The following is a 21,676-nucleotide window of genomic DNA, read 5'->3' on the forward strand; positions in this document are numbered from 1 at the left end:
AATGTCCCTCACAATCTCATACTTAAAATTGATAAAACCTAAGTTCATCTTTCACCTCCTTCTTCTCAAAAAAAAAAAAAAAAATTCCACTCCACCAGCATTTCCTATTTCATAGTGTAGGATCAATATCCATCCATTCTCCGGAATAAGGAGGACGCCCCCTCTCCCTCAGCCTCCATATCTGCTGTGACTACAGCTCTGCCCCTGCCTCCAATCCTCACTCACACACACACTCACACATGCACATACACACACGCACACACACGCACACACACATACTCATACACACACACGCACACACTCACACGCACACCAGTCCATTTCTGTAACCACAACTTACGGATGATGTGTTTTCTGATTCATATCCCAATCAGCCTACTGCTTTCCAGTCTATCAAATTCTTCCTCAAGATTTGTGGAAAATAATCATTTAATTATTTCCAACTCTGCTCAAAACGTTTTTATGTTTCCTCAATGTCTAAGGTAGCACTCATTGTCAATAGAACTTTTTATAATGATAGAGATATGCGCCCTGCCCTACCAATATAGCAGCCAGTAGCCATAGGTAGCCACTGAGCACTTGAAATGTGGCTACTATACCAGGAACTGAGTTGTTTTGGGTTTAATTTAATTAATTAAATGTAATTAACCATACCTGGTGAGTGGCCACCGTATTGGACAGCAGAGGTCTAGGTTCAAGGGGGTGAAAATCGAAACCTCTTAGCATCATATACAATCCTCTCAGCCTCATTCTAGTCTTTATGTACCCAATCTTCCAGACATATTAAAGTTTTTATCTTTTTTCCCCCAAACGACTTCTTGCTTGTACTTTTTTTACGAATATAATTAAGAGAAAATTCTAAATGAAAGAGACGGGCTTCAAAATGACTTTTGGAAACAAGCAACATTTGGTAAGCAGAACTTTTCAGGCAAGCACTTAAAATAAAGTGAATGTCAAAATCTGCTGATAACCTCTGCTGTCTCAGGGCCTCGTGAAGAACAATCAGTGTTCACTGATGAACCTGTTCATGGAGGCCGACTCTGACTTTTCTGAGCTTTCTTGGAAAGACTGGTGTGAGCAGCTGTGTTGGGGAGGGCGAAGAGACAGTCAGCATTCCACACCACCAGTGGAAATGCTTCCCAGGCCTGAGGTGCGGAAGGTTTCCAGCCTGTGCTTTTATTGAGCCCACTGGAACAACTGCTAAGGCCAGGTGTGGCTGTGGCCCAACAGGATATTTAATCAGCCTCGTGTGTCAAATAGATAGACTACAGAAGAGACATGGATGGCAGTGGTTTTGCTCATCATTTGTCAATAGATTTTTTAAGGGTATTGTGATTACATAGATACTTTTAAAACATTGATTTCCTGGAATATAAAGTAAGGAGAGAGATATTTCACAGACTATATGTTAATACCAAATAGAAACATACGGAGAATTGAGTAAGTTTGAATTGTGGAGGAGAATTTTGCACAACACATGTCTAAGTGTCTTTTCAAAATGACCAAAATTGGGAGGAAAGGGAGAAAAAGCAAGGTGAAAAGAATAAAATAGTACAAAGACATTATAAGTAATGTGAATACATTTAACTGAAATTTAACTGAATAAATGAAGAATACTTAAATGTTGCTTAGTGTAATATGAGTTTGCTGTATTATTTGAGAAAAGCAGTTCTGCTAGAGAGCACGGAATGGATGGGTGAGTTTCCTAGGATGTGTTCAGTACAGAGAATGAGTAAGCAGGCAGCTCGTGAGACATGGCAGAGTTCATAAGAAGTGCTACCTATAGAGACTAAATCAGCTAGTAATCCTAAAGGTGTAAAGCTCAAGAGAGTAAATGAAATGCACAGTGGAACAAACACGAGTGTTATGTGTGGATGGAAATGGAGGGAAAGACCAAGTCACGACATGCCCTCTCTGGGCTGACAGCCCTGTCACCTTTGCACTGGAGACGCGTGGTCCTAGTCTGGACGCAGTGTGGTCTGCCTCACACTTGCTGAGAGGACCTGTGAGCTGCTGGCAGCCTATTGGGCAGCTGCAGCTGTGGGAGGCATATGTGCCACTGCTTCTCTTTAATGGCGCAAGTGTGTGTAATGGCCCCAGGTATCTTTTGTCTGTTGACCTCCTTGCTGAAACATCAGCCTGTCTCCTGACCATCCGTGGGGAAGGCTGATGCAGGAGAGAGGGGAGAGAGAGGGGGACAGGGACATACGGACGCTGTGTAACGGTATTCTTGCAGTGTTGTCCTTCCCACTCGCACCCAGTCCTCCGTGAGGCAGCGTACTCCATCTCTTTCCTCTTGCTTTAAACTGACGTAATAAGCTGTATGATTGGAGCAACCCCTTTTTGGTCTGTGAGGCTGTCTGTCCTGTGACTTCTGGGATAGCTTGGCCTGTAATTTCCTTGGAGGCCACCGCTAGAGCAAGGTAATTTCCCATGACAGCTGGAGGAAACAGAAAAATAAGAACATGGAGTTGTATAGAATAAGCTAAAGTAATGCAAGGAGGGAAAACAAAGGCAGTCAGAAATTGTACCTGTTAATAGACTGGAAGACTAAGGCAGGCAAGTAAAGGGCGACCCAAAAGGTAAAATGGGGGAAAGATTTCTCTTTCCTAATTGATTTATAGAAAGGGGAAGAAGACAGGGAGGAGGAAAGACATGGTTTTTGACGGTGTTGTGTAATCACTGATGACAATTCTGCTTGACCTTGAGACCCAAACCCTGTTTCAGAGGTAAATACAACAGTCCAGATGAAGGGAAATTCTCTTCCAACAAGTGGACTAATCCCTGATTTTCTTTCATATTCACTCTATGTAGATTGCAATCGTATTTTTAAATATTCATTGCATTAAAGCATTTAAACTATCAAGAAGAGAGAAAAGAGCTTTAAAAATATTTATAGATAATTAGGAGGAAATGCACATATAGTACTAGTTTCTATAAAAGTTTTTATTTTTACTATACAATTCCTGAAACATTCTCTGTAAATAGATTCCAATTTTTAAAACACTAGTAATGCAACTATTTTAATGATCTGTAGGATGAAAGATTTAGTAAAATGAAATGTTCCTTTGAAATGGAAGTGATTCATTCCTAATTTATCTCTTTTACATCTATTTTCTTTAACAGGTCACTGTATCTCTGTATTACAGAAAATGATGAGTTAGACTTCTCAAGGTAAGTGAAATACTGTATATATAAAGCTTGTAGTGCTCTCTTTCAGAAAATTATTCTCACAAAAGAAAAGTAATTGTTTATGAAGCAAATACTTTTAGCAGTTTACTCTTGTTTTTAAAAGGTTATGACATTTTGGGATGTAGTTCATTTGAAGCCTTGGTGCTTTTATACTGTTTTTTAAATTTGTTTGTTTGTTTTTACAACTTAATTTTTACTTTGAAGTTGAATATTTTCTCCCTCCAAAATATGAAATGGTAAACACGACTAGAGAAAGGAAGTGCATTCTGTGATGAATCAAAGAGAAAAACCTACATTCTGAGGGAGATTGATGCTATAATACCATCATTAAGTGCTGCTTATTTTTTAATGATATGTTTGGGATTTAAAACATTTATTTCATTTTATAAATTATATAGGTGGTAGGAGATCTGTTCTCAGAATTTACAAAGTACCAGTGAACTTTTTACCATTTAAAAAATTATTATTATGAAGAAAGCCCTTATTCTAGAGCTCTTGATCAGAAAAATAGTGAAAATTATTTTCGTTACTTTTTACCAAACCACCATAAAAAATGGATTTAGTTCTTTCTATACATTGTTTAAAATATATGAATATTATAGCCAATGCAAGTACTGTAATTTTTACATTTAGAATTAAATGTCTAAATTAAAAAAAATTCTCAAATATAAAAAGGCAATCATTGTGTATATGCTCAAAACAGATAATAAAACCAAATATGGCTCAGATGCTAAATCTGTTTCAGATTATGAGTGAGTACATCCAAAGAAATGACAGGCTCTTCTCTGTCCACCCCAGCTGCTCCTTGGGCGTCCGCGTCAGGTGCCTTAGGAATGTGCAGGATTAGTATTCACGGGCCAGTCACGGCCAGTCTGATCATTCCCTGTGATCGGAATGATCTCTCCCGTTTTTCTCCTGTCCATTTATGGGTCAGATGTACCATAAATCAAAGCCTGTCGATCCTGGTGAAAGCTAGCAGAGAAAAACAGCTTTGGCCAGTGGCCACGGGAGCTTGGAAAGCACGACTGAAGGGACAGAATTGGACATTTTCTCTTCCTGGGTGGGAGCTGGATTCTAACTTGCATTTCCAACCGTAATGCTTCTGCTATTCCTCTGAAGACTGAACTTTGCGTCAAGCCAAAATGCTCAGTTCCCATGGTGGTACTGAATTACTGCTGAGTACGTGACCTAATTCAGGAACACTGAACTCCTCTGGTGAAGGACTAACACCCCACATCTAGGCAGGTCGGAGCGGCAGTCCTGAGAACAGGCGTTAGAGTCAGGCTGCGGGCTGAGCACACAGTTCCGCACGGCTGAGTGTATGCACGTGCGCTCGTATGGCCACACGCCAAGAGTATAATTTGGAAAAGTGTTGTTAAGATGTAGCAGGAGATTACCTTTGTATTTGGTATACTGAGCAAGCAGGATGTGTGGTGTACATTTGTAAAGCAAATTCTTTTCTTCTACGACCCTTTCTGTGAGGCCTTGCTTGTCCCTGGATGAAAGGTGACATGGTCTTCATGCTTTTTCTGGCCATTCTTAAATATTGGAAACCATTATTTGGTTATTTAAGCTTCGCAAACAAATACGAGGTCAAAATTTAATTTTGGCTTTGGGTTAAGTCTTCTCTTGCTGCCCCGTCCCCAGGCCAGTTGCAGGCATGAGGCTGGCAGTTTGGGAGGTGGGAACGTGAGGGCACAGCATGCTGCTGCTCCCTTTCCCTGTGGGACGCTCCAGCTCCATCGGGGTCTGGCCTCCAGGCCCCCTGAGGTTGCAGTGTGGAAAAAGAGGGGATTTAATGGGAGCAGCTGATGGGAAAGCCCTTACCTTACGGGGACTGTTTTCATGGTCTCGGGTGGGAACTTTCTGGACTTGCAACTATAGCCTCACTTCTTGTGCAGTCCTACAGGGTGGTCGTGCTCCTTCCTTGGTATTGACTCTTTTGGAGTCCTAGCCAAAACTTCCACAACTCCTATCATTATCATGTGTTTAAGTGAAAGATGTTCCCCCCACTCTCTTTCTACATACATATATATATTTTTTCTGTTAGTTAATTTTTAATTGAACTTTTTACTTTGAGATACCTGTAGATTCTCATGCTGTTGTAAGAAATAACACAGAGGGAGCCACTGCCTTTACCCATCTCTCCCAAAAGTAACATAGAAACATCTTACAAAACAATAAAACAATATCATGCCAGGATGTTGACATTGACAAGTATGTCTATCACCATAGGTCCCTCATGTTGCCCTTTTATAACCACACTCCCTTCCTCCCCTTAACCACTCCTGCCTCCTTAGCCCCTGGAAACCAACAGTCGGTTCTCCATTTCTATAATTTTGTCAGTTCCAGAATATTACATACTGTATATTTCCCCGAAAATAAGACCTAGCCAGACAAGCAGCTCTAATGCGTGTTTTGGGGCAAAAATTAATATGTTAAAAAAATAAGACCGGGTCTTATATAATATAATATACTATAGACCAGGCTTATATTAATTTTTGCCCCAAAAGATGCATTATTGCTGATTGTCCAGCTAGGTCTTATTTTCGGGGAAACCTGGTAGTTCGTTCCCTTTTAATTGCTCAGCAGTGGTCCACGCTATGTATGCATTCTGTTCCATGATTTAACCACTCACCTAATGAAGACCATACAGTTTGCTTCCTGTTTTTGCTATTGTGCATAAAGCTACTATAAACATCCACTTACAGATTTTTGTGTGAATGTAAGTTCATTTCTTCGGGATAAATGCCTGGAGTGCATTCATTTTCGATGTCGAATGATAGTTGCATGTTCAATTTTTAAAGAAACGGAAACTGTTTGCCAGAGCACCTAAACCTGTGTATATTCCCCCCAGGAGTGGATGAGAGATCCAGTTTTCCATGTGCTTGCCAGCATTTGACAGTGTCGCTATTTTTTATTTCACCCTTCTGAAGATGTGTAGTGCTTTACATCTTGATGAGGTACGGAACACTGCAGACACGTTTCCTACCGTGAGATGAGAAAACTTTGTGATGGTGCTGAAACCATCTCATTGTGGTTCTGGTTTGCATTTCCCTGATGAATGGTGTCAAACATCATTTCATGTGTTTATTTGCTATTTATATATCTTTTCTTGGTGAAATGACTCTTCATGTCTTTTGTCCGTGGACTAATTTGATTGGTTTTTGCTGTTGAGTTTTGAGAGTTCTGTACATATTCTAGATATTATTTCTTGGTTCGATAAGTAGTTTTCAAATGTTTTCTCCCAATCCGTAGCTTTTCTTTTTGTTCTCTTTATTGAGAACACAGAGTGAAAGTTTTAATTTTGATGGAGTCTGTTTTATTTTTATGGATCATGCTTTTGATGTAAACTAATAGCTCACATTTTATGTGTGAAAATAAATACATCCTTTCTTTCCCTCACTTCTACGTCCAAGTCACTGTCAAGTCCTATAGGTACTACTTCCAAACTACAACCCAAATATAAGCACTACTCTCATTTCACAGCTACCTTCCAGGTTCAGACTACCATCATCATTCACTGAATTCCTTTTCCTTCTTCACTTCCTTCCCTCACTTAAAATTGCAAATTATATATAACTCCTTAACTTAAAATCCTCCAAAAGTTTCCCATTAGGCTGAGAATAAAGTCCAAACTCCACCTTAGCTTATGAGCACTGCCCCATCTGGCCTGCCTGACTGTCTCTGACCTGCCCCAAGTTCATTAACCTCTGACCTTCCATCTCACCTGGTGCACCAACCTGACCTCCTTCCATCTCACCTGGTGCACTAACCTTACCTCCTTCCTTCTCACCTGCGACACCCAGACCACAGCCACACTCCTCTATGCTGGGTTTTAAAGGAGCCTGCCTTTCTCTTGTCACTTTGTGTCATTACTGTGTTGTTTCATTTTCTATAGCACTTTACTAGATGCAGTTATTTGTGTACTTTTCCCCCCTCAAAGGTAATCTGTCAGCGCAGTGGCCTTACCTGTCATGTTCATCACACCTCAAACCCCCAGCACATAGGTGTCACTCAATTAATATTTATTACATTTTGAGCTTTTCCATTTCTTTTTGGAAATGCAGATTTTCTTTTAAGTATTCAGCTAGTGATAAATTCATTATATACTCAAGAGGGACTATTTATAAGAATGCTAATTAATTAGAGGAACAAAGAACATTGAGTTCTGGTTTCTGATAAATTCTACACATATTACAATGCCATTTATTCGTGTTGTTTGAAGTACAAAAACAAAATATAGAACAAAACATGTCTCGAATATATCTTGGTTCTAACTGCAAAAGGAGAGACCGTTATTGTGTTGTAACAAGCTCCCCAAACTGGAGATTCCTATCCACCAGTAACTCCATGACTTACCCGAGACAAGTCTGGACAGGTCTTTACAGCTTAGTTTCTTGCTGTATTAAATGGATACAACAAAAGTTTACCTCATCAAGATGTTATGTAAAGCAGTTTCTATTTATTGCAAGTACTGTATGATTTTTGTGACTATATTGGTGTGGAATGGCACGTTTATTACATGACGGCATCAAAAGACTTCGTTCCATGAAGGATGCCACATTCTTGGAGATAGTAGAGGGATTATAATGCATGTGTCAAATTAATTTTGGGAATTGTGTTGCAGTGAAATCTAAAGATAAATTTGGAATGTAGCTAGGCTGAAAAATTGTCTCAAATAGTTTTTAATTGCATTTTAAAATAAGACTTAGATATCTCAGGATAGTCTCAAAACTTTAGTATAAGATCGTGAAATGTACCTTATAAACTTATAAGTTTGTAAAGTTATATGTGTATGTATTATATAAATAGAACTTTGTTAGACACATTCTTATTTTGAAACAAAAAAAAAACTTTCTGATATTATTAGTATTCATCTACTTGAGATCTTGTGGAACTCAACAAAATAATAGAACTCAACAAAGGATGGTTAACTTATTCAATACGTAGCTCTGATTCTGAAACAATGATACTATTCATCTTTCTCAAAGAAACAGGAATTTGAAATATATATACAGTTTCATAGATGTATTATGTTGAGTTTTTAAAAGGACATGGATCGAGTCATCTTAGCATTTTGTATCACAGGTTCCTCAATTGCAATTCAAAGAAAATGAAATAAATCAGTGTTTTTCAAACATTTTGCTCAGGAATCCCTTTTCCCTATAAAAACTAGGGACCTCAAAGAGCTCAATTTATGTTTGTGAGGATTCTGTCAATCATGATATGTAATATTAGAAATTAAAACAGAAAAATTAACATATGTATCAATTCATTTAAACATAACCATCCCCACTATATGTTAGCATAAACAAGATATTTCATGAAAAGTAAAATAACTGTATTTTCCAAAAAAAATTGATAAGAGTGACATTGTTTTACGTTTTTTAAATTAAATTTATTGGGGGTGACAATTGTTAGTAAAATTACATAGGTTTCAGGTGTACAATTCTGTGTTACATCATCTATATATCACACTGTGTGCTCACCACCTAGAGTCAGTTCTCCTTCCATCACCATGTATTTGACCCCATTTACCCTCTTCTACCATCCACTTTTCAAATCTGTCTAATGTCTGACTTAATGGCTGGATTCTCCTATTTTTTTCCACATACATTCTTCTGTGATATGCTGTTTTAGTTGAAGTATATGAAGAAAATCAGGCCTCATGGAGATGTTTGAAAGGAATTTGAACCTGTAAAACTTTAATAGTCTTTTCAGATAATAGTGGATATTCTTTGATACTACATGGAAACTTGACATGTGGTAATTTCTCAAAGCCTAATTGCTATGTGAAATCTGAAGCCATAGCAATGAATTTTTCATATTTAAGACTAATAACTGTTTGGGGAATGGCTTGAAGAAACTAATAGAGATTATACCATCCTTTAATATACCACTGTATGCATCCTTTAGTATACCCCCATGTGTTGAGGGCTCTTTTCCTTTATCTTTCTTTGGCTACTGTTCATCAATGATTATCATTTTATTATACTAAAATATTTATTTTTGGTGAGTTTTCTCAAGGCGAGATGATAGTAAGATTATCTCTCTATGTAAATGGATAGATAGGTAGATAGATATCACAGTGAAATGATGAATATGAATATCATTAGTTTAACCTGAAATTCTGTGAGGTCTCCAAACTTGGTGGGGGCAGGGAGAGCGATGGTAGTGATTGAATGAGTCACAGTAATCCTAACGTAGCAATGCTCTGAGTCAGTTCTACCAGCAGAATCAGGGGAACCGAGCCTCTAATCTTTCTTTTAGGATCAAGAAGCACCCACCATGTCTCTTAGGTCTCTCCACAGTCTGGATCTTCCCGGCCCCTCTTGGTACCTCCCTCTTTGGTTGTTGCTGATGTAATGGACTCCCAGTTCCCAGACCACCAGATCTCTGATCACGTGTTCTTTCCTGAATTGAAGACACACTCCCCTCCTCATCTACTGCGCCATTGGGCTGGAATGAGGAGGGATGAGAACATCGTGCGCCATTGTGGGGAGAGTAACTCATAACACGTAGTGAAGTGAGTTGTCCACGTGGCTGCGTGCATAGCATTCGCAGCTCTGGGCTGACACTGTGTGCGGGTCCTCAGGGGCTTCATGAGCGCGATGGCATACATGATTCATGATAGCAAGGAATTACAGGACGTCTGGTGTCTCTAAGGGAATGGCCGATCCGAATGCGTGGTGTCTGCACAGTGGACCGCAATACAGTAAGAAGAAGTACTTCACCATTTTTATATCTAGCAATGTGGATAGATCTTAGAAATTGAGAACAAATTCTGTAGGGTGGAACAACTTATGTACATTCAAAACACACAGAGAAAACAACAATATATTAGTTTTCAGGGCTGTGTTTTCAGATGCCTCAGGACGTGTCCTGGACGTCCTGGTGTGAACATCTCTGATGGGAAGGACGGTGCAAATGAGAATGGGGAGGACAAAGAGGAAAGAATAGTGAAAAGAAGTGAGAGGGGCATTCTTGGGCTGGCAGCCATAGTGGAATGTGAGATCTTTGAGGGCCACGTGACTCCAGGATGGTTAACATGTTTGTCCTCATTTGGGGGAGGAATAAGTAATGTTCCCAGCAAAAGGGTACATGTGTTTTAAAACAGATTCTAGGAGGACTTGAATGGCCTTATGTAGAAGACAGATGGATATTTGGTTAGCATAAATTCTTGCTTTGAATATATTTCTCCATCAAAAGTTATTATTCTGAAATTTGCTTCCAGCCATCAGTCTAGGAAAGGAGTGGAAATTTGAAAACGTGGTTATTTAATATTCAAACAGAATTGCTCTGTAAATCTGGAAAATACAAAGATACTCTGTCAAAAGTTTGCCTTTTGTTGAGTTTCGTGTACTCTATCAGGCGGTAATTTAAAAAACATCAGTCTGTTTTGTTCTGATAGTGTTATCTCATTGTGTGTACTCACTGACTAAGCCTTTGATTCATCAGTATGATTTCCTGTCGTTAATTCTTGTGAGAACACACACTACAAATCATAGCTCACACATGCTGCTCTGCCTCGCTTAGCATACGGCATGATTCAGTTGCTGCGGTGTCCTTGCTATCGATCATAGGCTCTTTAATAGTGTCTTCTAGGTAGTATGTCATTTCCATGCATATTACATTTAATAAATCATAGCAATGTAAACTGTGTAATCAAAGGAAGCTTTAATTCCATGGGTTATAATATTCAAAGGGCACCACTTTTCAGTAGCCCAACCTCATTTAGAAGCTTTCCTGGATGTTTCTCTTGGTTTAAAAAGAAAGTGTTCAATATAACCACCTTTTCCTATGAGTCTTTCACATTTTAGGAATAATATAATTTCCATTACTAATATTTTAAGCACTATCCTTTAATTCAAAGTTAAATATTTCTACTAAAATGTCTTACAGATTGTCAAAAATGTTCCTAATAATGTCATTTATATATGTATATGTTTGTGTGTGTTTCTTATTCTTTCTGAATTTTGTGATTTCTTTATTCGATATTAATGTTCTTTTCCAACTTATGGAAATGTGGGTCATTATACAAATGTTCTGAGCATATTGATGTGCTTCTTTCCAACGTTTTCATGCCCTGGCAACATAAAATATGATGATATTAGTAAGGCACCCAGAGAAGACTGCGAATCTACTTGTGGCGAGGTTGGGGGACAGCTGCCCTGCCCTGTGGGTCCTGCCCCACCACCCTCGAGCTGAAGGGGGCGCTGTCTTCTACTCACTTGACAACTATTTTTGCTTCAGCAACCCCACTGGAAAGCTCTGAATTAATGCTTTGGAATTGTTCTAAAGAAATAACTTTTCCAGCCTCTAGAGGTTAGATTAGTTCTAGAACTTAGTGAGACCTCCTCTTTTATAAAGGAGTTAGATGGTAAAGGACAAAGGATAAAAGATGGTAAAGGAGTATTACCCGTCAAAGCGTGGGGAAGACTCAGTGAAGATCTTTGGAGATTTTCTCACAACTTACTACTGCTAGTACTAGTAGTAGTACCGTGTTTCCCCGAAAATAAAATCCAACTGGGCAATCAGCTCTAATGCATCTTTTGGAACAAAAATTAATATAAAACCCGGTCTTATTTTACTATAATAATATAATATTATCTAACATAATACAAGACCCAGTCTTATAGTAAAATAAGGTCTTATATTATAGTAAGATAAGACCGAGTCTTATGTAATATAGAATAATATAATATAACACCAGGTCTTACATTAATTTTTGCTCCAAAAGATGCATTAGAGCTGATAGTCCGGCTGGGTCTTATTTTTGGGGAGACCTGGTAGCACTACTAGTAGTAGTCGTTGTCATCATAGCTTATGTTTCATGAAATCAGTGTCTGGATTTATTAGTATTTAAGGGATGCTAGTGGTCGTGCAGTCACTGAAAGGTGACAGGCAAGCAGGGGAGGCTACTTGGAAGTAACTGTGGGGTGGGTAATTGATGAAATTAGACATGAAACAAGAGGTTATTCGAGAGCAATGAACCACAAACTGCTACAACAGTCTTTTAACATCTAAAGGATTGGAGGAGACTCTGAATAGGTATCTATTGGACTGTCTGCATTTTCTAAACTGGTCTCTGTAGGACATCTTTGTGAGATAAGTTTGAAGGGGGAAACATGGTGAATCTCTTTCTCAAAAAAAATGTGAGAAATTCTGAAATAACAAAGTTACACTTGATGCATGATTTCTGAGAGTCTTTCAAATGCTGGCTTCCTTTGTATGTTTCTAGGAGGACACAAATATACACCCTTTCTCAAACGTGTTTGGGCAATGTGTGCTTTATTTTGTCCTCAAAATACTTATTCACCTCTGCCAGGACACTAGGGTTTCCTCCGGTAAGAACAGACCTACCGCACTGCCTCAAGGTGTCTTGTCAGAGCAATCGCTTCCAACTTTGAAGACGACACAATGTTTGCTGGTAGAAACCTTCCTTAAGCTGGGTCGGGAGAACTGGTTTTTCTTTGTTTACCTTTATTTTGTCTTCTCTCTCTAGTCAGTCTCTTTTAATGGGCACCGTATCTATAGTATATAGTATAAGGTAGACTATATAGATCAATTGGTAATCCAAATTGACCTGTGACATACGTTTCTCAATTTATAGAGCTGATTTCAGGTATTTTTGACAATCCATTCAATCTTTCTAGTCCTTTTGGTTTTTCACCACTCTGGGAAAAAGTTGATGGAGGGTTATATGGCTTTACTAGCCTTCTAGTGTTACTTTTATGTGCAGCATTTAATTTATTCCTAATATGATTATGAAAATATAGAGAATTAGAAATTAGTAAAACTTCTTAAGAATATATCACTTTTATATTAAAGGTCATACTGTGTAATATGTTTTGTTGTATGATATTATATAAAATATGAGGTCCCATAAACTGGAAGGAAATGTGAAAAGTAACTATGATTATTATGGAGTGGTGGGACTTTATGTGATTTTATTCTATTTTTCAATTTGTTTCTATAATGAAGACAAGAAAAGATTTAAGATTGCATAAGTATCTTGGATAAATAAGATGCCCTTTTAATTTAATTTTATATTTGCAATCTTTTGTATAAGTAATCAGAAAAAAATCTTGAAATGTTTTATTTCACTTACTGGTATAGAAACATTCACAAGAAAATCAGATGAAGACCATACTTGTGGAATCAAATAAGAAACAAAAACACTCCAAAATTCTTTTTTCTCTGCTTTATCAAGTACATGGACAGTCAATTTCAATATGACATTTCTTTCAAAAGTTTCACCCAAGTATTTCAGTTGGGTATTTATTGTTGTAAGAAATATACCTCTTCAGTTTTGATCACAGCGTTAGAACCCAATGTTTTGGCTTTGAGGAAATACTGGATACAGCATTATAATTAGAGTATACAAACTGTATACAAACAGACAATTTTCAATCTAGTATTTCCAGAGGAAATGCCATAAGCCAGTTAGTTTCTTAGTTTACATTTCCAGTTTTTCCACTTTTATTTTTACTGAAATTATTCTCAGACTTTATGATCAATATTTTTAAATTCATCTAACTTGCTGTTATCCATATAAAATGGATCAGAGTTTTATTGTGAAATTTCTTTTTTGTACCTGTTGTATCAATGACATTTTTTCTGGCCTAAATTCTATTTGATTATTCTGTATAACTGGTGATTTGAAAGATAATCTTGAACAAAGTCTCCTCAGTGCCTCTTCTCACAAGATGTGAGAGGCCATGGAGAACTGTCTCCAGGCAAAGAGGCAAAGGCCGCAGCTCTTCTGCTAAATTGACCACTAAGCTATGGAATTAAGGGTGGCGTCAGTTGTTTTTATTTCTATTTCTGTTTCCTTCTGTGTGTCCCTTCACTGCTGTCTCCTGCATCTAGCATAATGCCCCAGCACCTAACACAGTACCTGGCATATAAAAAGCCCTTATGTTTTGAAAGAGGAAAGGAAGGAAAGAGGAATTCAGTTTCCTATCGCTGCCGTAATGAATTACCACAAGCCAGTGGTTTAAAACAACACAACTTTATGATCTTCCAGTCTGTATTTCAGGAGTCCATCATGAGTCTCCCTCGGCTAAAATGGAGGTACCACTGGAGGTGCATTCCTTTCTAGATGCTCTCGGAGAGAATCCATTCCCTGCCTTTGCTAGGTGCTTGAGGTGGCCAATGCTGCTTGTCCCATGGTCCCTTGTTTATCTTCAAAGCCAGCGGCATAGCTTTCATTGTCACCTCTCTTCCTCTGACTCTCCTCCTTAGCTTACTTCTTCCACTTTGAAGGGCCCTTGTGATTACATTTTCCCCACCTGGATAATCCAAGGTAATCGCTCTTTGTATCTGTATCTTAATTCCCATTTGCCATGTAACATAAAATATCACAGGTTCCAGGGATTGAGGTGTGGGCATCTTTAGGGGGCTATTGTTATGCCTAGTACTCTGCCCTTCAGAGCAGTGCCCATGCAGACCTGCCAGATCTAGCTAGGGGGCAGTGTCACATGGTAGCTGCAGAGTAATTTAGGTGAATGAAACCACAGGGGAGGATGTTATGAACATGATGAGCATGCTGAGTCTTGCTTGTCCAGTAAACCCAGCCAGTAATTGCACTGTGATTTTTTAAAAACATACTGAACTGAGTGATGCATGAATATATTAAAATGATCACCATTGTGATCGGATTATGGATTTGAATTTTCTTCATGTTTTTTTGCAGACTGAGTTTTCTACAATAAACAGGTTTTGCTTTTATAATGAAAACAAATTTTCAGAATTTCCAAATAATCTCTATAGATAGACTGTGAAAGTTGCAAACACACAAAAAATAAGTGAAATGACACACATAAAATTGATATAAATGACAAAAACTCAATTCACATAATGACCACAAACTCAACATGGCAGCCAATAAACATACTAACAACACTGTGTAGCTGGATCACATTTTAAAATATGGCAAAATTATCAAGTCATCCTACTACTGCACTCAGCACGGGTATTACTAGCATCCTATTCATTTTCTGAATTTGAGAAGGAGGCATTAAAACAACTTAAAAATTAGATTGCGTAAATAAAAATTATTTTTTATGATACAAAACATTCCTGAAAGATGTCTTAAATATGTTCAGAGGATCGATAAACCTGGCAAACATGGTTGAGTTGTGATGGGATTGTGATAGGATGGGGTTGTCACCAGGCAGGGCTTCTCAGGACACTCCTCCCTGCCAGCTCTGCCTGCCTGCCAGGGCCAGCGCCCCCAGCATCCTGAACCACTCCCAGCTGGGCAGGAAGTACACCCCACCAGCTGGCGCAAGCTGGAATTAGTTCTCTGGGGATTGATCCGGCACTGGACATGCTAGGGATACGTGCCCACACGTAGAAATTGGTTTTCTGTCTCAGTTTCCCTGTCGAGCACTCCTTTTCATGACTGTAATTAGAGTTCTACGCAGAACCTCAACCTGTCGCACATGGGCTGGATCACCACCCTGTGCCGACACGAGCCCCAGATATGCCCAGCAGCTGGAGCGTGCCATGAAGGCACAGTTTTCCAGATCTCCCGTGCCGTTCTTTGATATGGCTATACGTATTTTTCATTATACACGCCATGAGTACATGACCAAACCTTAGAAAATAAGGACAAATTTTATACACAATACCCCTACCCCAACACCATCTTAAGAAGTTTGGTTAATTGTTCCTATAAGGGTTATATGTGTAGTTGTTTTTATGTTCATGTACAGCAAGTTCCCAGGCTCAGAAGAACCTGTGCTGACAACAGCACTCACATGTCTGGGCACGTTGCTGGGTCCTGCTGAGATCTGCCAGGAGAGAATCAGGAGCTGGGACTTGGGTGGGATTCCCGCCAGCCCCACTGACCCACAGGTGAGTTCAGGAAATAAAGGCAGCGGAGAAATATCAAAAACCCTTCTCACCAAGCAACCAACCAACCAGCAAATGAAAACCTGATCTCATTACTATTTGGGAGCTGGGTATCAATCAGTTTATCACTCAGAGAGGAGCGATTCTCACAAGTTCAGCAGTGAATGCAGTGGGACTGTGTCGTGCGGGGCAGCCTGCGGGGTCTCTGCTCCCGCTCCCCACATAAGAACGCAGGATCTGGTGAGGCCAAAAAGGAACACCCATGGAGCCATAAGTAGGGGAGACATACCACTATATTCTCGCTGGCGGCTGGGTTGGAGAAACAGGAAACAGGAGCCACACAATTCTCAACCCTCATTGCGCTGCTTGCAGGCTCAGCCACCATCTTCTTGCTAGCCCCCATTTTCTGCTAGCGTAGCCACAGCAGTTATATTAGTGGCCAATGGCTCATTGGTTACAGCTGAGAGCCAACTAGCCACAGCTAGTGATGGCCAGCCAATCACAGTTGATGGCCATTTACCTCCCGAGCCAGCACCTTTCTGTGTGAGGCCGAGAGCCTGGAAACTGCTTTCTGGGGCTCTGTCCCCACAGACTGCCACATGAAGGGCTTGGGGATGGCTTTCTAGAACACTGACACAGGGAATAGAGGAAGGGTAGAGGGCAGGAGCTGATCAATGGCATGACACGATGGGTATGGGCAGAAATGTTGGGGGTCTGTGAAGGGGGACTGCAGGCCCCACAATCGAGGAGGGAGGGAAGTTACTGTGAAGCTGTCATTCTGCCTGCAGACCGGGATGGCTTGAAGGAACCCAGGTCCATTTCGGAGGCTTGTAGGGGAGCATGGTATCCTATTGCGTCCTCTGTGTGCACTACAGACTACTTTCTCCCCTAGAACTAATTAGTATGTTTGAGCCCCTGGTGGCCACAGGGTTGGAAGACAGCAGTGCAAGCTCCCCGGAGGCTGGGACTGGGCCTGTCTCATTTCCTGCTCCCGCAGTCAGCACACTGCTGCACATAGGAAGTGCTCAGTGCCCTTGTGAATAAATGGTAAATAGCACCCAGTAAAGGCTGGTGCATTTGCTGACGTGTGGGGCATTCAGAGGTTAGTGCAGAATCGGGGAAACCAGTGAACTCTCTGTGATGAGGCTAAAACTAAGATCTCAAGACTGCGTTAAGCTCTTGGGAGGGTGAGGACTGATCAAAAGCCTGCATATTGTCTGTTTTTAGTGCAGATAATCTGTGCAAATGTCATGGACTCACTTTGTGGGGGGAGGTGGTGCTTTTTGCTTTGAGAACGTTGAAAGACCGAGGCTCTTTGGGACACTTAGGAATCTGCGAACGAGAAACAGGTCAGGAATTGGGTATGCACCCATGAGGCTATCAGTCAGAGAAGTTCAAATACAACATTTTAGTGATTCAACATAATAGAAATGTTTGCTTCTAGGGAACGCAAGTTCACACACGCTGTCTGGGGTAATTTGGTAACGGGCTACTAACCACCTATGTGCCAGGCTTGCAGTGGATTTACTCACTGGCTTCTCTCAATCATCCTGAGCTAGCTGCTCAGACCCACTCCACAGTACAGCTGGGGAACTGGGACACGCAGTGACTCACCCAAGAGCACACAGCCCGGGAGTAGGAGCGTGAGCTTACACGGCCCAGCTTCCTCCCTACACGGATCTGTCTGTGTAGTAAGAGGTCAGGGCTCCCTGAATCACACTTTTAGGGATTTTCTGAGGACAAATAAACACGTTTGTAAAAAGATTTGTATCGCAACCTGGACCACAGGGGTGAAAAACTGAGCATCCGGTGTGAGGTGGCCTGTCCTGGATGCTGAGCCTGCTGGGCCCTGTCGTCAGGTCTCATCGCCTGCCGTGGACCTGGGGCAAGTCACCGACCTGTCCAAGTGTCTTCCTTCCAACTGGAACAGTAATGTGTCTACCTCGCAGGAATTTGAAATAGGGACCTACTGCTTTTGGAGTGGCTAACCTCAAGATGTGACTGTCTGCACAAAGCTCAAGTTCTTTGAGAATCTCCAAATTTATGATCATACAATTAAATAAACAAAGCAGTGTTTTGCTCCTGACGTGATCAGTTCCCTCTTTAGTGAATTAAAGCTTGGGAAGCCTGAGGGAAATGGTAGAGGGAACATTCTAGTCTAAAAGAAGCCGCAGCATCTCTGAGGAAGGATGGTTTCCAGGCTGCCTCGTCATGTCTGTCTGCGTTCTGCGTGGTGACGACTTCCGCTGCGTGGTGACGACTTCCGCTGCGTGGGACGACTTCCGCTGCGTGGTGACGACCTCCGCTGCGTGGTGACGACTTCCGCTGCGTGGGACGACTTCCGCTGCGTGGGACGACTTCCGCTGCATGGTGACGACTTCCGCTGCGTGGGACGACTTCCGCTGCGTGGGACGACTTCCGCTGCATGGTGACGACTTCCGCTGCGTGGGACGACTTCCGCTGCATGGTGACGACTTCCGCTGCGTGGGACGACTTCCGCTGCGTGGGACGACTTCCGCTGTGTGGGACGACTTCCGCTGCATGGTGACGACTTCCGCTGCCTGTTTCCACCGGGACCAGGGCGCCATTGTTCCCCTTTAGCATTAAGGTGCGAGGTTGCTTTTCTGCTTTCGATTCCACCAGTTACCTCATCTGGTTCTACAGCGTTTTAACAGCGACGTAACTGTTGAAGTTCCACGACCAGCGGCATGAAAGGGAATGGACAGTCTCGAGGCAGCGATGTTTCAGATGCCGGAGTGCTTGGAATCTGCCCCTCACGCTGGTCCACGAAGTGGGACATTCAGTTCTCCGTGTGCCCGTGGGACGAAATGAAGGTCATGCTCTAAAACTTTTCTCTACTGTAACCAGTTTTTACTGTTGTATTGCCTTTCTTTTCAATTTAGAAAGATAATAAGAGAAAATTACAGGGGGAGCTGTGTTTCTGTGTCAGTGTTTTGAACAAAGCAATCTACTGAGTCTTTGACATTTCTTAGAAACCGCCCACATGATTAAAAAAAAAGTTTGCTGCTCCTTAAAGAGCGTTTCATTTAAAGAAACTTCAAAATACGAGGAAATGCGGATTATGAACCCTGCTGTGTGGCGGGACTCAGGTAAAGCGCTCTGCCACCCTGCGTGCGACGGGCCTGCTCACCTGCGACCGCGTGGAGCGCGTGGGGACAGGCGCTGCGTCTGCGAGCAGACCGCCCTGTTAGAAGTGCGGACAACTTGACGTGAGGTTCCTCCTCCGCAGTCGTTTTTCCGGGAGAGCGCCAGACCCTGGGCCCAGGGCTGCTGGTTGCTGGCTGAAGAGCCAGTTGCAGCTCCAGAGGGGGAGAGAGCGACATTGCACGCAGGACAGTGCAGGCTGCGCACGCGTGCCAAGGGGGAGCCCAGGGCAAAGGTTCGCTCTACGGCTGCGGAGGTCTGCACGTCCAGCTTGTTGTTCACTGAGTGCTGTTTCTTGGAAGGAAAGTGCCACTGCTCGTCAAGATCCAGTCAGGAATACAGGGCCCATTCCAGGCAGTTCAGCGGAGGGAATTTAATAAAGGAACTTGTTACAAAGGTCCTGGGGCCACCGCGAGTTTCTGTCCATAGCGTCCTTACCATAGGACTGTTTCTTTCACTTAGGGAACAGATCTTTTCCAGTTGTTTCTTTCTTAGGAATATTATTTCCCACATACAGTCTTTAAAATATGTTTAACACAGTTACTCTAAAATCCTTTCCTCACTTACATTTCCTTTTCAACCCATACTCTGAAAAAAATACCTTTAAAATTATAAAAATCCACAATGCACATTTCAGAAATAAAAAAATAATGTAAAGAAAAAAAACCTCAAAATGCTAGTTACCACCCAGAGATACTACTTTCATTTTTGGTTGTAAAGCTTATAGAAAAATCTGTGTAGGATCATACAGTCTTGTTACTAGCTCCCCCCCACCCCCATCCAGTGAACATGTTTTGGTTTTTTACTATTACATTAATGTTCTTCAGAGACTTTCCCTTTGGTGGTTTCAGTATATTCTAAGTTTCTTTTCCATTTTCCTACTATTGGACATAGAGTTTATTTCCAACTATGTTGTTTCAAGTAAAACTATAATGTAATATTCTTATAAACAAGCTTTTTTTCTACTGCTTTGATTATTTCCAAACCTAAGAAAGTCTTACCCTCTGTCTCTTCTTAATTAGATTTGTGAGAGGGGGAAAAATCAGCTCTAATCATCACTTAAATATGAGTAGTGCTAAATGGCATGGATTCCTAAAAATAAAGGAAAATTATAACTTTAAAATACAATTATATTTAACAGTCAGTTCCAGCAACCTCTAAAGACCTTGAAAATGCCCCTTAGTCACCTCAATGTTCTCTTCATTTTCTGTTTTCCTTTTAATGAATCCAATTTTCTACAGTATCATTCTGCAAATAAAAAACAAAAATCTCATTCTTTTGTATAGATTTTCCACTTTATTCAATACTGTAATTAGAGACTATTATTTTCTACTGTTGTGATAAATCGCATTTCAGTTAAATAGTAAACTTAAATATATATACCCTTATACTTGATATCGTTTCTGTGGGGAAATGTGTTCAGAGATCCAAATGCACTACAAATGAGCTCTGAACAATGCAATTGGCTTGTAGGTGAAGGACTTACAGTATCTCAAAAAGTAACCCATATTTAGTTAATCTCATGATTTATAGTTCATATATTGCTAAATAACATTGTGCTTAGATATATAATTCATCAGATCAAACATGGATAGCTGGCTTTTCTAAGTGATGTATGTGTGCGCATTCACTACTGGAGATGGTGGATTTCCTGGAGGATCTGGCCTTTAGAATTACTAATGACCCTTAAATTAGGTTCATCTCCCAAAAAGAGATTATAAACCATAGCGATGCAGATCCTAAGCACTATAAGAGCAGGACATTTTTTTCTTTCTCTGCTTTATTCACAGCCTAATACAGAATAGGTGCTTAATAAATGTCTGGTTTGAATGAATGAAGAGTGAGTGAATAAATAGTAAACATTCTTTGTTTGTAAATTTGATACAATAGAAATAATATATAACAAAATATTGAAAATTCTGTAAATAAGCCCAAGTTTAAACACTTGCAAGTGTCGTGCTTGTATTATCTTACAAAATTGAATGTGTCAGATCTTTAGCTAAATCTGTACAGGAAAGAAATACGGATCTCAAAGCCTACAGGAAAAAAATAACACATATTTTTCTTTCCAAGTAAATTGAAGAGTTTTGCATTAAAAATATGAAAGAGACATAACTCTTTAAACCAAATAACATTGCTTAGGATTTTAGAATGTGGTTGTTCTGACCTTCATGGAAAGTCACAAATATGTTTTTCATTTAATACAGACTTCATTTGCTATATTCTTATTAAGTAAGCTAAAACTCCCACACCATAAAAAATTACCCTTAAACAAGAATAGTTGGTATTTCAAATCTTATGAAAGTTAAGAATTCCCCACAGTGCAAAAATAAGCTGTTCAGTCTTTTTTTGGAGGGACAAGGCTACAAAGAAATAATCAGATGACCAGGGTCAAACCGAGTCTGTCTGTATTTTCTGACAACTCTCATGCATAGGAATACATTTGTCACTGGGT

General features: G+C 40.4%; 1 protein-coding gene across 6 annotated transcripts in view; it reads left to right on the forward strand.

The window, feature by feature from the left end:
* Positions 1 to 21,676, forward strand: part of PRSS12 (serine protease 12) — a 99,709-nt gene that overhangs the window by 2,870 nt on the left and 75,163 nt on the right. For 3 of the 6 annotated variants that reach the window (XM_088792628.1, XM_088792626.1, XM_088792629.1), the window contains exons 2-3: positions 3,127 to 3,174; positions 6,050 to 6,155. The gene's annotated coding sequence lies outside the window, so the exon portion shown is untranslated. The remainder of the gene's footprint in view (positions 1 to 3,126; positions 3,175 to 6,049; positions 6,156 to 21,676) is intronic. The other 3 variants (XM_019744510.3, XM_074338567.2, XM_088792627.1) reach the window with 1 other exon arrangement.

This window comes from Rhinolophus sinicus, chromosome 15 (genome assembly GCF_057876585.1).
Source record: "Rhinolophus sinicus isolate RSI-liver-muscle chromosome 15, RSI-T2T, whole genome shotgun sequence".
Lineage (NCBI taxonomy): Eukaryota > Metazoa > Chordata > Mammalia > Chiroptera > Rhinolophidae > Rhinolophus > Rhinolophus sinicus.